Source organism: Canis lupus, chromosome 20 (assembly GCF_003254725.2).
Source record: "Canis lupus dingo isolate Sandy chromosome 20, ASM325472v2, whole genome shotgun sequence".
In the NCBI taxonomy this organism is placed as follows: Eukaryota; Metazoa; Chordata; class Mammalia; order Carnivora; family Canidae; genus Canis; species Canis lupus.
The window spans coordinates 48,533,407-48,548,153 of NC_064262.1; the positions used below are offsets into that span (position 1 = coordinate 48,533,407).

The 14,747-nt window shown below is 50.9% G+C and overlaps 1 long non-coding RNA gene across 1 annotated transcript; it reads left to right on the forward strand.

The window, feature by feature from the left end:
* The first annotated feature begins 949 nt into the window (after window positions 1–949).
* Window positions 950–12,617, forward strand: LOC112666626 (uncharacterized). Its single transcript, XR_003140921.3, has 3 exons — window positions 950–1,341; window positions 4,871–4,989; window positions 12,055–12,617. It is a non-coding gene; the product is annotated as an uncharacterized LOC112666626 (long non-coding RNA).
* Window positions 12,618–14,747: the final 2,130 nt, after the last annotated feature.

Sequence of the window (14,747 nt, forward strand, 5' to 3'; positions counted from 1 at the left end):
ATTTGGAATGAATATATCAGAGGCAAGGGCTCAGAAAGTGAGGTGTGACATGTGGACTGACACTTTTCTCTGTGGGGGGGACACATGGTCCTGGGCTGGCATCGTGATTGGGTAGGGGTGGCAGGAGGGTATCTGTGGAGCTGGGTGATGATGGAGCACTTTCAACTCAGATTGGTGTTTATTCTCCACTCTGTAGTGTGGGGTCAGATTTGTCTCCAAAGGGGCCTTGACATCCTATCCCGGCTCTCCCTCAACTCTCAGCTCGGGCCACCCTGTCATCCTGTGCTGTCCAACACCCCAAACTCCTTTCTGCCCCCAGGTCTCTGCACTTACCGTGCCCTCCACTGGACGGCCTTGGCCCTGTCTCGGCATGGCTGGGGCCCGTCCCCTCAGGCCTCAGTGCGGACAGTGTGCCCCAGAGAATCTCCCCGCTGACCTTATCCAGAGGAGGGTCCCCCTTCACAACCACTAGTTCATGCCTCTCTTTATTTCCTCCTTTAAACCACTGGGCCAGCCATGGTCTTATGGGTCGCGGCCCCTTCCTCTTCTGTCTTGGCCTCTGCTGGTAAGCTCCAGAAGGGCGGGGAGGTTTCCTGTCCTGTTCCTTCTGTGTCCCTGAAGCCGGGTATACAGTAGTAGGTGCTCAGTAAATGTGCATTGCCGGTGGTGGTTGGAGGTTAAATGGAAGACACGGTTAAGTGTGGGAACAGCGCCTGGGAAAAGGGGGACGCAGAGCAGAATTTCACGGGCGGGAGCTGTTTCCATTTCGGCTCGGGGCCCCGGGTACCCTCCGTGGGGAGAAATCCGAGGCGACCCACTTTCGCGGAGTCGCACGCACCTCGGCCCGGTGGCCCACAGGTGGCGCTCGCTCCCCGCGCTGCAGCGGCGGGAAGCGCGGTGGGGAAATCCAGCGCCCGGCGGCGGGGGAGGCGCCTCCAGGCCGAGCCCGCGCCGCAGCCGCCTGCCGGCCTCAAGCCCTGGGACCCGGGACCAGCTCCTGGGGCCCGAGAGGCGCGGGGACGGTGTGCCGGCGGGCTGGGGGGAGCTGAAGGCTCCGGGCCCCCGCCTGCTCCTGCCCCCCCAAAACTAGCGAAGCGGCCCCAAGCTTGGGGGAAGGTGGGGGACAGGTGCAGCGCTCACCGTGCACCCCTCCCGCCTTAACCCTGCCCAGGCCGGAGCTGAGGAGAGGGCTCGGTCCCCAGTGGGCCTGGAGCACACTCCTGGAATAGTGAGTGGGTGGACCCCCATCTTGCAGATGGGGAAACTGAGGCTTGGGGAGGCGACATGGCTCGTCCAGATTCACGGAGCCAGAAAACGGGCAGAAAGCAGCTGGAGTGCTAGGTATGTCCGACTCCTGGTTCAGCTGGTTTATAAAACGTGCAAAAGTGATTTCTTAGTTACGCAAAGTGATATAGGAATCTCTTTTGGAAAGCAAAAGTCTTCCCTGACCTTCCCCCCCTCAGGTGGAGGGGGTGGGGGGGTCCCCTTCCACCCTGCTTTCTCTGTTTACGCATACCGCGGGGGGTAGGGGGGTGGGGGGTGGGGGGGGCATCTGGATTTTATTTCTTTCTTTTTCTTTCTTTCTTTTTCTTTCTTTCTTTCTTTCTTTCTTTCTTTCTTTCTTTCTTTCTTTCTTCTTTTCTTTCTTCTTTCTTTCTTTTGATTTTATTTACTTATTCATGAGAGACAGAGACACAAGCAGAGGGAGAAGGAGGCTCCCCACTGGCAACCCAACAAGGGCCTCCATCTCAGGACCCGGGATCACTCCCTGAGCGGAAGGCAGACGCTCAATCACTGAGTCACTCAGGTGCCCCGGGCATCTGGATTTCTAGCTCGGTCCCTGGCCACACACTTCCCCTCTCTGGGCCTCAGTTTCCTCATCTGTAAGACGTGCACAATTGTCATTGAACCATCTTCCAGGATGGCTGTGAGGATTGAACGAGTTATTCTCATGAAAAGCCCTTGGATGAACCTGGTGGAAAGGAGGCCTCCAGGCAGTGCAGGTCCTCTCTGGTGGTCTACACATCCCTGCGGGAAATACACCGGGCTGGAATGTACCCGCTGCTTCTCTACTATGAGGGTCCAGCACACGGTGCCTCTCTGTGGTCTGAGGTGGCCTGTGAATCCCACTGCATGCTCTTTATTTGGCTGACGTGTGTGCACTCGGCTTTTTCCACATGGGGGTCAGTGGGTGTGCCAAGGTGTACAATCCACTGGGTTCCTGTAGACCAGGGTTTCTCAGCCTCAGCACTTGACATCGCAGGCCAGATCTGTCTTTGCTAGGGGGTGGGGAGGGGGCTGTTCTGTGCACTGTAGGGTTTTTAGCAGCCTCACTGGCCTTGACTCATGAGATGCCAGGAGCATCTCCCCCTCCTCAACCGGGACAACTAGAAATGTCTGCAGAACTTGCCACACCACCGCCGCCGACAGGCAGGATCACCCCCTTTGAGCACTGCTGCAGCGGACCTTGCTGGCGCGTACACACGCTGGCCAGTGCACACTTGTGCATTCGTGCTTCTCTGTGGGCGTCTTGGTTTGGCCCCCCACAAGCTTTCTCTGACACGAGGGTCAGAGGGCATATGGTTTATTTGGGAAATAAAATAGATATTTGTGGGCAGTCCTGGTGGACCAGCAGTTTAGCGCCACCTTCAGCCCGGAGTGTGATCCTGGAGACCCGGGATGGAGTCCCGCGACCGGCTCCCTGCACTGAGCCTGCTTCTCCCTCTGCCTGTCTCTCTCTCTGTAATAAATAAATAAAATCTTTTAAAAAATAAATAAAATAAAATAGATATTTGTGCATTTGGCCCCAGATTCCTGTGGTGAAATCCTTCTCCCCTCCAGGTGATGGTATTAGGAGGCGGGACCTTGGGCAGGTGACTAGGTCATGGGCATGGAGTGTAGAATTAGTGCCCTTGTAAAAGAGACCCCACGGAGCTCCTCTGCCCTCTTTCTGTCGCCTGAGGTCACGGGGGAAGGCGGCTGTCCCAGTGTCGCTGTCTGCTGTCCATGTATGCGTGAATGCGGAAGAGGGCCCTCTCCCCTGAATCCCATGGTGATCTTGAACTTCCCAGCCTACATGCAGGGAGAAGAGCAGGAGCATTTTCCCCACCGGGTCCCTTCTGTCCCTTCGTGGGCCGAGGGGCTGCTCCTGGGGGGCACCCGTTCCCACACTCCTGGCTTGTGGCCATGTGCTCTCTGCGGTCGGTGGGGGCCCAGATGTGGTCGGGGCCTGGCAGCATCTGCACGGGAGGTGGGGGGTGCTTCCTCCACCTTTTGTGTGGCTGACTGTTGGGGGGGGGCGGGGGTGTCCCTGGGCCGCCCGAGCCCGGCCGTGCCAGCCCACCCGGATTTCCGCAGCCGGCTGTGTGTATATTTGGTGTGCCAGTGTGTGTTTATCTGCCGTGCATGTGTTTGCGTCTGTATTTATCTGGCGCGAGTGTGCACGTCTTTGTTTTCCCTTCTGCTCCGTCTCCGCAAACGTGGGGGAAACTTCTGTTTTTAATCAGGGGCCAGAATGGTCTCGTCGCCATGCGAGCAGTGGCGTTATTAATTAGGCCGTTTGGAAATGATCTTTCCCGGTGTTCCCAGAGATCGGGCCTGGTGGGGAGGTCGTGCCTTGCCCCGGGGACCCACCCAGAGGTAGCAGCAGCAGGGAGGTGCCCTGCCCCTGCCTCGTGTGCCCCCAAAGGGAAACTGAGTCACCTGGCTGCACGAGGCCTCTCCGTGAGCAGCCAGGGAAAGGAGGCGTTACGTGCAAGGCATTTTTACATGCTTAAAAGCTTGATGAGCTCCGCACACACACCCACACCGACGTTTAAGGGAAAAGATTCTCATCCTGTTTACAGATGAGGAAACTGAGGCTCAGGCGTGGGACTCATAGCACATGGGTCTCCAAAGCTCGTCTCCTCGTTCTTTCAAATGGCAAACACTATTCATTTTTAAAAATATTTTATTTATTTACTTATTTTAAAGAGAGAGCGAGTGTGGGAGCAGGGGGTGGGTGGGAGGGGAGAGGCAGAGGGAGAAGGGGAGGGAATCTGAAGCAGATCCTGTGCTGAGTGCAGAGCCTGATGCAGGGGCTTGATCTGTGATCAGGCCTGAGCTGAAGCCCGGAGTCTGATGTTCAGCCGACTGAGCCACCCAGGCGCCCCTCACCTGGCAACCATTTTTGAAACTGCCTGGGGCGGCTTGGTCCTCACCTGTGTCTCAGTGTCCCCTTCTCATTACTAGGAACCCATCTCCACTAACCAGCCCAAGCCAGTCAGAATGATCCATGTTTCTTGGCAGGGTGCCAGCTTTCTCATATTTTCCGTTCTCAGATTCTCCAGGCCCAGGGGCCTGGCTGGCTCTGCGAACACAGATATTAATTAGCATTAATTAATAACCCCTGAGGGGTGAGGGAGCTGCCTGGAGATCCCTAAGCTCTGAAGGACCTGGAGGCTGACTTGGGTCCCTGGTGTGTGGCAGTTGGAGGCTGAGGTGGGCCCTAAGGTGGGCGAGGGCTCCAGCCCCTGGCTGCTGGGTCCCAGCATGCTCCAAGAATGGGGCCCATGGGTGGCACCAGTTGGGCAGCCTTGACCGTCCGAGCTCGGACCCCAGAAGTAGAGACTTGGGCCCTGTGTGGTCCTGTGGCTACAGAACAGCAACTGGGCTGGAGGGGACCCTATCCTATTTGCCAGGAAATGGAGCCCAGGCTTCCCCAAAAGGCCACATGTTTAGCTCAAATCCCTGCCTGGACACCTACTGGGTGCCATTAGTCAAGTTACATACCCTCTCCTTGCCTTGGCCTCCTCGTTTATGACATGAGTGTAATTTCTGCCTTGCAACATTGTTGGAAAATATAAATGACTGTGTGTGTATTTCATGGCAGGTCCACACTGTCACCGGGGAAGTCATAACCAGTAGCCACAACTGTGACAAAAGGCCACCAGGACCGACTCTGCTGCTTATCAACCGAGTGACCTGGAAATAGGGACTCAGTGTACCCAGGTATGAGTCTCCTTATCTGTAAGATAGGGCTTACACAGTATGGACTTCATACTATATACATATAATTTTTGGACTGCAAAAATTGAATAAAATGATACCCCTAAAATAATTAGGGCAGTGCTAATAAATACATTATAAGCACATAACGATGAGTGGCTGAGCAGAGAGAGAAGCCATGATGGTGCTAAAGCATGGAGGTGTGGGGTTAGGGCAGGAGGGGTGCCTCCCGATTAAGGCCAACTTTGATCACGAAAGGGAATCAGACCACCCTTATGATTAATCCCAGGGCAGTGTTGCAGGCTGAGCTGTGTCTCCTCAAAATATATTCAGGTCCTCACCCCCAGTGCCTCGGAATGTGACCTTATTTGGAGATAGGGTCTTTGTAGGTATAATTAGTTAAATTAAAGTTAGGTCATCCTGGACTTGGGTGGGCCTTAAATCCAATACGACTGGTGTCCTCATTAGAAGAGGAGACAGGACCCAGAGAAGGCCATGCAAAGACAGAGGCAGAGGTCGGAAAGCTGGCACATCCCGGGGCTGACGGCCACCAGAGGCCGGGAAGGTGGCCTGGGACCTGGGGCAGATTGTCCCTCTGCGCCTCTGGGAGGAGCTAGCCCTGCCCATGCACCTGCCTTGGGATTTCTGGCCTCCACCCCTGTGGGAGAATCAATCTCTTGTTTTCAGCCACCCAGTGTCTGGTACTTTGTTTTGTCAGCCCTAAAAATCTGAGATAGGCATCTATCTCGTGTTTTCTGAAGTCACATGGTGTCCCACAGCCCCGTGGCTGATTTCCTCATCCTCTGTGGATGGACACATGGGTGGTTTCTCGCTTTGCCTGGTCGCAAACAAGCCTGCCAGAAACATCCTGGCTCCCACCTCCATGCTCCAGAGCACTTATTCCCAGGAAGGGAACTGATGGTGGAGGCTTGGCACAAGGCCCATTTGAATGCATGCTGCCAAGCGCCCCTCTCAGAAGTGCCAGGAAGTTCACCCCCCGCCCCTGCTCTGAAAGGGGGCACCCCAGAAGTTTGTTTCAGATGTGGGTCAGAGCTGCCCAGGGGGTGGTGCAGCATGGTTGAAATGGTGCTTCTGTTTTAAGGAGAGCCCAGAATTCTCTTGTGACCCATCCTTTGGGTGCTGAGTAGTGAAGAAACTCTCTTCGACTTCCCTGCATCTCACTCGAGGTGGTGGTGGGGGGAGGCGAGAGATCCTGAGTGCAATGGATTCTGATGGAAGGTGAACCCAGAAAGCACGGGCAGGGGAGAGAAGAAGTGGGGAAGGGAATGGAGGGCAGTCCGTGAAGGTTTGCTCACGAGTGAGTCTCCACCGCTGGCAAGTGAGGCTCAGTCCTGCTGGGGCTGCTGAGACACCAGGTGGATCACATACCTCCTAGAACTTTCCCACGGCAGGGGGTGGGCGAGGGGGCTGGGGTATTTATCCACCACTCCCCATCAGTCATTAGGCAAGGGCTGCTCCAGCAAGTGTGCTCGCTCTCCAGAACTTTCTGGTGGCCTTGGGAATGGCCTGGCTGCCAGGGGCTGGCTGTTGGAAGAAGGAGGTCAGCGTGCCCAGGAGTGCCACGGGGATGCAGGTGGGTGCTGGCATTCTGGGAAAGCAGAGAGAGATGATGAACAGAAAAAAATAAATCACAGGGCACGTTTAGAGGGGGATGTGTTGAAGAAAAAGAATCAATTAGAGCAGGGCAAAGGTAGGGTGACGATGCTGCGGGTGAAGCTCCCTAACACCAAGCTCCGCTCCCAATAGGAGACTAATAAATAAATGTTCCGCGCTTCTCTCTGGTCCGTGAAGAGTTGGCAAGGGGGGGAGGGGGGGAGAAGAGAGAGAGAGAGGCTGGCCGGTGTGGAACAGGCACCTGGGCAGGGTGGGGAGGGAGGGAGGGAGAGCCTGGTAATGATGCTGAAAAGTAATCGGCCCTTCTCTCTGGGAGGCAGTGAAACTCTAATTAGAATGAAAATGTGGTTTAATGAGGATGAAAACGGTAATTGTGCTGGGCAGCACGGTCCCCACGGGTGCCACTTTCCCAGGGGGCTTCTCTGGGCCTTGAAGGGGCCAGGGTAGAGACTTGGAGATGAAGAAGGGTGCTGATGGGGCCTCAGTTCCTCCCCTGAGGGCCCACCCAGATGGCACCAGGTAAACACTGCCGTGCAGGACCCCACCTGCCCCTGGGGCTGGTTCCAGGTGCCCTGGGGCCCTGCTTTTCTGTCCCACACCTATCCTCAACAACAATACAGCAGTGATGCTGAAATGCTGATGTGGTTTATTGAGCACCTACTATGTGCCGGACACTATTCTGACCCTTTTACAGAGGCTCATGCATATTGTCGTAAAATTATCCCCATAGATGATATATACTATATATTATCTATCTATCTATCTATATCATCTATAAAAAGTGGGTGAGAAAAGTAGCCCCAGGTAGCCAGGGGCTTTCTTTCCTGAGCCAGGTAGGTGCTGGGGGCCCCTCAGGGTTGCCAGCCATTGAGGCCAGGGACCCCTCATATAGTTTCCCTGACCATGCTTGAGATGCCGCCCTTCCCCTCTGTCCCCTGCTTCCATTCTACTAGAGGAAGTGGACGTGGCTGGGTGGGCCATAGGGGTGACTGATCTCCAACTCCTCTTACCCTGGAGGAAGGATTGCACTGGGCTGCAGAACCGGCATCAAACCTGAGACTCCTGACTCCTAGGCCTGAACTTCCCTGCCCTGGAAAGCTGAGGTGTTCAAATGTCAGTTTGGTTAAGACTGAGATTTATAAGATCTCAGGGTCTCCACTTTTGCTTCTAAAGGTACCAATAAAATGCAGTTGGCCACAAGGACACCTCAGAACAAAAACATTCATTGAGGCCAGGTGGACAATGAAGCAGACTTGTCTGGCCCTTCAAAGTGATCCTAGGTCAAAGAAGATTAGATTCTTGGCCACATGTATGGCAGATAAAGTGTTAAGAACCTTAATATACAAAGATCACTTACGAATCAATAAGAAAAAGACAAATATCCCACATGTGAACTTGGCACAGGGCATAAGTAGAAAGTCCACAAAGGAATGATAAAAAGACACAAAACCTCTTGCAAGGATGCACAGTATGACCATTGAGCAGCTAAAGACTCATTGTTACCTGTCAAGCTTATCAGCATGTGTGAAATTTTGGGTATACATACCTGTGGCACTCTCATGGGAGTGTAAATTGATACAACCTTCCTGGAGGGCAGTTCCAGATCTCTGTATTAAATGTTTAATCGTGTGAACTCTCTGTTCACACAGAGTCCATCTCTGGGGATATGCAAAGATCTATAAAACATAATGCAGGGTAGTGAAGAGCCCCATAATCAGACAGCTGGGGTTCCAGTCCTTGCTGTGACATCTGTGAGCTGTGTGCCCTCAGGTACATGAATTAATGTCACAGAGTCTCCATTATCTCACCTGTACATTGGGCATATCATGAGGACTCCATAAGATAATGTGTATGAAAGGCTCATTTTTTTTTAAAGATTTTATTTATTTATTCATGAGAGACACAGAGAGGGAGAGGCAGAGACACAGGCAGAGGGAGAAGCAGGCTCCGTACAGGGAGCCCGACATGGCTCTCGATCCCGGGGCTCCAGGATCAGGCCCCAGGCTGAAGGCGGTGCTAAACCACTGGACCACAGGGGCTGCCCCCTTTTTTTTTTTTAAATGCTCATTTAAGGCCTCACCAACCATGCTTACTATGCTTACTATGATCACCAGGACAAAAACCCATACAGAAAGCTGGAAAACAGTGAAAGTGTCCCTGCCCGGGGGGTCAGCTAAATACGCAGCAGAAAGCGAAAATGAGCAAACCTAGATTCATTGACACCATGTGACCTCTGCAACATATTAACAGAAAAACAAAAAGAATCTCAAAACAAAATAATGGCCATATACTTAACACACAATAAATCTTTAACATATGGTAAATATGATATATGATACTCAAGGTTTATATAAGACATTTTTAATTAAATTTAGGTGCTATAACAGTTACACACGAAAATATCAGTTGTTCAAACATTATACGAATTTATATTTACTTCATATAAAACCTACACAGGCTTTCAAATAGCAAGTGACTCTGTTGAGTTTCTTCCAAACAGATATTCAGGGACCCAGCTAAGTTCAATTTTTGGATATGCCGTAATTAACATGGGACTTCAAAAAAGGAAGAAAGAAAAACAAAAAAGAACACAGGTTTCAAACATCGTATATAGCCACAGATTTCAAGCATTTTTTTTTTTTTTTTTTTTTAGATTTCAAGCATTTTGACCATGAATCAGAGCATTAATTTTTCACATTGCAATGTAGTCTCACCCAGGTTCAGAACTGAAGCGAAAGTTTGATGGGGAGTAATATTTATCCTATCTCTGTGCACTGAGCTCTGACATTTTCTATTCTCTTCTGTTCCATTTTAAAAGGCGGGTCAAAAAAAAAATAAAAAAAAATAAAAGGCGGGTCGTTCTCACAAGTATAATGTTTTTCTCTTCAAGGCTCTGGCTGATGTCACCAGACTGCAGGGTAGTAACTAGGAAAAAGGGTTGGAGGGGACAGGGGAAAGAGAGTGTGACTTGACTTCACACCCATTCATGGGTTGTGGTGTGTATGTGTGAACTCATGTGCATGTGTGTGCATGCATAAGTGTGTGCATACATGTGTGCATACAGGTATGTACGAGTGTGCATGTGTGTTGGGATGAGGGAGAGGCAAGTGAGGCAGTCACCTCAGAGCAAAATCTAAGGGGGTGTCAAAAAACTCAGCCATCAAGATAAATATTTTAATGCAAGATATTTTTTAAAGACTATTTATTTTAGAGAGAGAGCACGAACAGATGGGGGGCACAGAGGGAGAGGGAGAAGTAAATTCCCCACTGAGTAGGGAGCCTGACGTGGGGCTCGATCCCAAGACCCTGAGATCATGATATGAGCCAAAGGCAGATGCTTAACCGACTGAGCCACCCAGGCGCCCCTTTAATGTAATATTTTTAAAAATCAAAATAATGGAAAAATCCATAGGAGCAAAGTGCCAAATTTTTAAATGCAGCCAGGATCTGGCCCTGGCTTAAAAAATCAGCCTCACTCACTTCACCCTAATCCTGGTCCTCAGACATGCATGAGTTTGTATGTGTGTTTGCATGCATGTGTGCACATGTACATGAGTATCCACGGGCATGAATACACACGTGTTTGCATGCTTCTAGGCACTTATGTGTGTGATGTGTGCATTGCATATGCATGACTGCAAGCACGTGTGCATATATAGGTGTTTGCAGTCATGGGTGCATGTGTGTGTGTGCACATGTGTGCACATACCTGCATGCTCAGAGAAACATCTAGAAAGATGTCCTTCAAGCTAACTATACTTTCTTCGAGGAGGTGAGATTTCAGGTATTTCTCTCTCTTTGTACTTGCTTCGCTTTATCCCTCTGGTATGTGTCATCTTGCAACCAGAATAAAATCAAGAAAGCCAATTTCATTATGGCAGGAAGGTCTTAGGCAGAGGTATTTCCCTCGGGGAAGCCCGCTGAGAAGGGAGGAATCAGAGAGATCCCCAAATTTACTGACCATCAATAATTGCTGATGTTCACTGAGCATTTCCCCGTGCACCAGGAACTATGCTGGGTGTTTTCATGTGTCCTCTCTGTTCTTCACTCGCGGCTGTCTGTGGAAGGTGCACACTGCCGAGCACATGTTTGTTGAATGAAAAAGTGAATGAGTCCATTATCCTGCCCCTGGAGCCCTGACTGCTCTCCTTGGCCTTAGCCTTTCCCTCTGCCTGGAATGCCCTTCCAGATGGTTCTCATAGGGCCAGCTCCTTTTAGACTCCAGTTAATGTCACCTCCTCCAAGAAGCCCTCCCTACTGAACTGTTTACACCAACCCATCAGCTTATTTAAATTCTCTAAATGGGCAGCCCGGGTGGCTCAGCGATTCAGCTCCGCCTTCAGCCCATTGTGTGATCCTGGAGACCCGGGATCCAGTGCCACGGGTCCCACGAGTCCCACGAGTCCCACGTCGGGCTCCCTGCGTGGAGCCTGCTTCTCCCTCTGCCTGTGTCTCTGCTTCTCTCTCTCTCTCTCTCTCTCTGTGTGTGTGTCTCTCATAAGTAAATAAATAAAATCTTTAAAAAGAAATTCTCTAAATGGCACATTTCTTGTTTTTATCACTCATCTCTCTGCTGAGGACAGACCTCACCTCTCTAGTTCACCACTGTATCCCCATTCTTCATTCTCAGAGCCTGGCATATAGTAGGTACTCAGTAAACATTTGCTGAATACAGGAATGACATCCATCTTATTACAATTGAGGGAATTGAAGCTCAGAGGTTCAAAGTCCCCTGCCCGAGGGCACTGTGTTTTTCAGATGATGAGACCAGAATTTAAACCCTTGTCCTTCTGATGCCAGAGCCTAGGCCGTCAACTAGGACACTGCTCTCTCCTCCAGATGGCACCAGACTGTGTGCCTGATGCTCCTACGTGTCCTCTGGGTCCCCAGGGGTTGCTTACAAGTGGACCTCCTGCCAGGAGAGTTCTTGGGAATGAGGGGAACAAAGCTTCTGTTTATTGAGCACCTACTACGTGCCACTGAGAGGGGCTCAGAGAGACTGTGCCACGTGCGAGAGTCCCACAGCTGATCGACAAAACATGGCCTGTGTTGTGGGTTGAATTATGCCTCCAAAAAGATATGTTCAGGTCTTAACCCTTGAAACATGTGAATGTGGTCTTTTTTTTTTTTTTAAGATTTTACTTATTTATTTGAGCCAGAGAGAGAGTGAGAGAGAGAGCACGAGTGGGGAGAGGGGCAGAGGGAGAGAGACAAGCAGACTTCCTGCTGAACAGGGAGCCTGACGACACGGGGCCTGATCCAGGGACCCAGGGATCATGACCTGAGCCAAAAGCGAACACTTAACCAACTGAGCCACCCAGGCGCCCCATAAATGCGGTCTTATTTGGAAATGGGGTCTTTGCAAAAGTAATTAAGATAGGAGCAATATAAGAGCGTCCTGGATTATACAGGTGAGCCTAAATCCACTGACAGGTGTTCTTATAAGAGACAGAAGAGAAGAGAGATGGGAAGAAGGCCATATGAAGACGACGCTGAGATGGGGTGGTGGAACAGCAAGCCAGGGAACACCAGAGCCTCCAGGGACTGGAAGAGGCCTGGAAGGATCCTCTGCTACCACCTTCAAGGGAACACGGCCCTGAGGACATCTTGATTTCAGACCATGTCCTCCAGAACTGCGGGATAATGAAATTCCTGTTGTGTTAAGCCCCCTAGTCTGTGGTCATTCGTCACAGCAGCCCCAGGACACGAATACAGTTGGTTCTCGCACGACTTAGCATAACCATTGTCAAATGTACAAAAAAAATGGAAAACACTGCCCATTTGTACACCCACCACCTAGAGCCCATAGTTGACGTTTGGCTTGATTTGTCATCATCTGTGCTTTCATCCATCCACCCACCCTCCTCATTAAAATTTTTGTGTATTAAGAATTAATTTAAAAAAAAAAAAAGAATTAATTTTTTTTAATTTTTTAAAATTTATTTTTGATAGTCACAGAGAGAGAGAGAGAGAGGCAGAGACATAGGCAGAGGGAGAAGCAGGCTCCATGCACCGAGAGCCCGATGTGGGATTCGATCCCGGGTCTCCAGGATTGTGCCCTCGGCCAAAGGCAGGCGCCAAACCGCTGCGCCACCCAGGGATCCCCAAGAATTAATTTTTTAGAGCAGTTTTAGATTCACAGCAAACTGGTGGGGAAGGTACAGAGATTTCCCATATACCCTCTGCCCCACCAACACACAGCCTCCCCCAGTATTACCAGCCCTTCCCCCAGGGGATGCATGGGTTACCACTGATGAACCCACAAGGACCCGTCATGGCCACTCAAAATCCCCAGTGAACATTACAGTTCCCTCTGCGGGTTGTACGTTTTATGGGTCTGGACCAATGCAGAATGACACAGACCCACCATTATAATCCCATACAGAGTATTTTCCACTGCCCTAAAAACCCTCTTTGTGGGATCCCTGGGTGGCGCAGCGGTTTAGCTCCTGCCTTTGGCCCAGGGCGCGATCCTGGAGGCCCAGGATCGAATCTCACATCGGGCTCCCGGTGCATGGAGCCTGCTTCTCCCTCTGCCTGTGTCTCTGCCTCTCTCTCTCTCACTGTGTGCCTATCATAAATAAATAAATAAAAATTAAAAAAAAAAAAAACCCTCTTTGTTCCACCTGCTTATCCTTTCCAGTCCCCACCAACCACTGATCTTCGTTTGGTCTCCATAGTTTTGCCTTTTCCAGAATGTCATATAGTGGGAATCCTATAGTACCGAGAGCCTTTTCAGAGTGGCTTCTTTCACTTAGCAATACACATTTAAGTTTCTTCGTTTTCATGGCTTGATGGCTAACCATCAAATATTAAATAATACTTCATTATCTGTATGGACCACGGCTGGTTTATCTGTTCACCTCATTTTTTAGGGCATTTTAAGGTAAAAAGTCCCCACCTCCTCCCCCATTTATTTTAACACAGTGGCCAAAGGGATTTTTTTTTTTTTTTAACAGTCAGATCATACTCCTGACCTGCTCAAAACTTTCTGGAGGACCCCATATCATTTTTTAAAAAGATTTCATTTATTTATTCATCAGAGACACACAGAGAGAGGCAGAGACACAGACAGAGGGAGAGGCAGGCTCCCGGCCGGGAGCCTGACGTGGGACTCGATTCCAGGACCGGGATCACGCCCTGAGCCAAAGGCAGACGCCCAATGGCTGAGCCACTCAGGCATCCCTGGAGGACCCCATCTCATTAGAGTGAAACCCAAAGGCCTTGCTGTAACCCTGGCCTGGCCATCACCAACTACAGTGTACCTACTGAGAGCTTAAAGATGACTATTCCGAATTCAGATATGTGCTCCAAGTGAAAACATACCAGATTTCAAAGACTTAGTACAGAGAAAAGGATGTTAAATATCTCCTTTTTTTATTTTTTATTTTTTATTTTTTTTATTGGAGTTCAATTTGCCAACATATAGCATAACACCCAGGGCTCATCCCATCAAGTGCCCCCCTCAGTGCCCATCACCCAGTCACCCCCACCCCCCACCCACCTCCCTTAAATATCTCCTTAATCATTTTTTATATTGATGTGCATGTCAAATGGATAATACTTGGCCTTATTGGGTTAAATAAAATATAGGATTGCAATTAATTGCATCTACTTATTTTCTACTTTTTAAAGTGTGGATACCGGGAAGTTTTAAATTGCCTCTGTGTTCTTGTTTGTGGCTTGGACGGATTTCTGCTTCCCGCGCTGGTTTAGGGTGTCCCCTCCAGGAGCGCGGGTTGGAGGGGGGGAATGAGATGCTCCATTGATGCTTGGTGGGTGAATGAATGAATGAACCCACGTCCGAATGGCACCAAAGAGGTGGCTCTAAGTCAAAGGTTTATTCGCCAAGGAAGACCTCCGCTGCCTTTTGCGGAGCCATCTGGGCTCCCGGTGGCTCTTCAGTGCGGGGAAAGTGGGGCGCGCATGGGCAGGCTCGTCCCCAGGCAGCCCCTGCAGGCTGGCTGGCCCGCGGCCCCCCTCCAGCCTCCCGCGCGAGGGCACGTGTCAGTGGCGGAGAAGGAGGGGTCTCGGGGAGGGGGACCAGCTCCGGGCGCGCAGCTGCGGAACAGGCTCCGCCCGGCGGGGTCCCCTCCCGGGGGCTGCGCTGGCGGGAAGGGGCCGGG